The following is a 3,026-nucleotide window of genomic DNA, read 5'->3' as shown; positions in this document are numbered from 1 at the left end:
GGGGGCGAACCTTCTTTGCATATGCCTTCATCATTCTCTTCTGATACAACTGTCCGTGGCAAATTGCAGTTAGTCTTCGACCATCTATCAGATTCAATTGATCTTGTCGAGCTTGAACCCATTCTGACTCATCCAGGCCTGCTTCTGCCAAAACCCTTAGAGATGGGATCTCTACCTCAAGTGGAAGAACAGCTTCCATACCATAAACCAGGGAGTATGGAGTAACTCCCGTGGAAGTGCGGACTGAAGTATGATAACCGTGTAAAGCGAATGGTAGCATTTCGTGCCAATCTTTGTAAGTCACTACCATCTTCTGGACTATCTTTTTGATGTTCTTATTGGCTGCTTTAATGGCTCCGTTCATCTTGGGTCGGTATGGCGAGGATGTGTGATGCTTTATTTTGAATTTTTCGCACATCTCAGTCATCATCTTGTTGTTCAGATTGGTTGCATTGTCGGTGATGATCTGATCAGGTAACCCATTTAGTGAAGTAATCTATAGCAACCAGGATGAACCAATGTCCATTAGAGGCCTTCGACTCTATGGGTCCAATGACGTCCATTCCCCACATGGAAAATGGCCATGGTGACGTTAAGACATTCAAGGGGTTTGGAGGTGCATTGATGTTGTCCGCATATATCTGGCATTTGTGGCACTTCTTCACCAGTTTCCATAGTCAACCAGAAGTAACCTGCTCTCATAATCTTCTTGGCCATAGCATGCCCATTCGCATGGGTCTCGAAAGTTCCCTCATGTACCTCTTCCACCATTCTCTGAGCTTCCTTGGCTTCTAGGCATCGGAGGAGTACCATATCGTGATTTCTTTTGTAAACAACATCTCCACTCAAAAAGAAGTTTGCGGCTAGTCTTCTGAGTGTTTTTTTGTCGGTCTCTGAGGCATTCGGAGGATACACTTGTCTTCTTAGGTATTCTCTTATGTCGTGGTATCATGGCTTGTCGTTGGGCTCTTCTTCAATTGCATGACAATAAGCTGGTTCAGTGTTGTCTTTTATTTGGAAAAGGAGCAAACTGTCCCCTCCAACGTGAAACATTGAGGATAAGGTTGCTAGTGCATCTACCAGTCCATTGTCTTCTCTGGGGATGTGATGAAAATTCACTTGATCAAACTGTTCACTCAACTTCTGGATGTAATTTTTGTAGGGCACCAATTTGTTATCACGAGTTTCTCATTCTCCTTTTATCTGGTGGATTACCATAGCAGAATCCCAAAATACTTCTAGGATTTTTGCTTTTGCGTCAATAGCAGCTTTCAGCCCCAAAGCACACGCCTCATATTCCGCTATGTTGTTAGTACAGTCAAAGCATAGTCTAGCAGTAAAGGGAAGGAACTTCCCAGTCGGAGATACCAACACGGCACATACTCCATGTCCGAACGCATTTGAGACCCCATCAAAGACTAGAGTCCATTTTCCCTCTTCTCTCAATTCATCGGATAAAGCCATGATGTTCTCATCTGGAAACTCATACTTCGTCTGCCCCAGTTTGCCTACGGGTTGATCGGCCAAGTAGTCAGCAATAACACTTCCCTTCACAGCCTTTTGTGTCACATACACGATGTCATATTCAGATAACAGCACCTGCCATCTAGCAATCCTTCCGGTCAGTATGGGTTTCTCGAAGATATACTTGATGGGATCCATTCTTGATACTAACCAAGTAGTGTGACTTAGCATGTATTGTCTCAAACGGCGAGAGGCCCAAACTAAGGCGCAACACGTACGTTCTAAAAATGGGTATTTTATTTCGCAAGCTGTGAATTTCTTGCTCAAATAATAGATGGTTTGCTCCTTTCTTCTACAATCACCCCGTTGCCCCAAAACACAACCCATAGACTCATCAAGCACAGTGAGATATAGAATCAAGGGTCGCCCTGGAACTGGAGGCATCAACACTGGAGGCTCGGTCAAGTACTGATTTATCTTCTCAAATGCTGATTGCAAATCGTCATTCCACCTTACTGCCTGATTCTTCCTTAAGAGTTTGAATATTGGTTCACATGTGGACGTTAATTGTGAGATGAACCAGGAAATGTAATTTAACCTCCCTAAGAATCCTCTGACTTCCTTCTCCGTTCGGGGGGCTGGCATTTCGATGATGGCCTTCACCTTTTCTAGATCTACCTCAATACCTTTCTGGCTGACGATGAAACCCAATACCCGACCGGATTTCACTCCAAAACTGCACTTGGTTGGATTCAACTTAAGGTGATACTTTTGTAGTCTCTCAAATAAATGTCTCAAGTTGTCTACATGTTCTCCCTCTGTCTTGGATTTGCAGATGATGTCATCGACGTAGATTTCTATATCCTTATGCATCATGTCGTGGAAGAGAGTTACCATGGCTCTCTGATATGTAGCCATAGCATTTTTTAATCCAAATGGCATAACTTGGTAGCAGAAGGTACCCCATGGAGTGATAAATGTAGTTTTGCTCACATCCTCTTGCGCCATTTTGATCTGATGATATCCCGAATACCCATCCATAAATAAGAAAAGAGCATGGTCTGCAGTGCTATCAACCAAGACATCTATATGCGGCACCGGAAAGTCATCCTTTAGGCTAGCCTTGTTGAGGTATTTGTAGTCAACATATATTCTAAGCCTTCCCCTTTCTTCGGCACAGCTACCACATTGGCCACCCAATCCGGGTATTCAACAACTTTAACAAACCCGGTTGTTAACCATTTCTCCACTTCTTCTTTGACCCGTAAGGAGATCGCTGGCTTGATTCTTCGTAGCTTCTGCTTCACTGGCCTGGAGTTGGGTACTAGTGGTAATTTATGCTCCACTATACCTCGGTCTAGTTATGACCAAGCAAAGACGTCCTTGAATTCGTGTAAGAGTTTGACTAACCGTTCTCGTTCCTTAACGTCCATCGTGGTGCCCACTTTCACTTCTTTCTTATCTTCTTCGGAACCTAGGTTGACAAGCTTGACAGGCTCTTGGTGTGGTTGAATCTCCATAGCCACTTGCTCTACCAGTCTGAGTAGTTTTGGGGAATCCTC

Source organism: Lupinus angustifolius, chromosome LG05 (assembly GCF_001865875.1).
Source record: "Lupinus angustifolius cultivar Tanjil chromosome LG05, LupAngTanjil_v1.0, whole genome shotgun sequence".
NCBI lineage: Eukaryota > Viridiplantae > Streptophyta > Magnoliopsida > Fabales > Fabaceae > Lupinus > Lupinus angustifolius.
The sequence above is the reverse complement of the archived record's forward strand: the minus strand, read 5'-3'. Positions refer to the sequence as shown.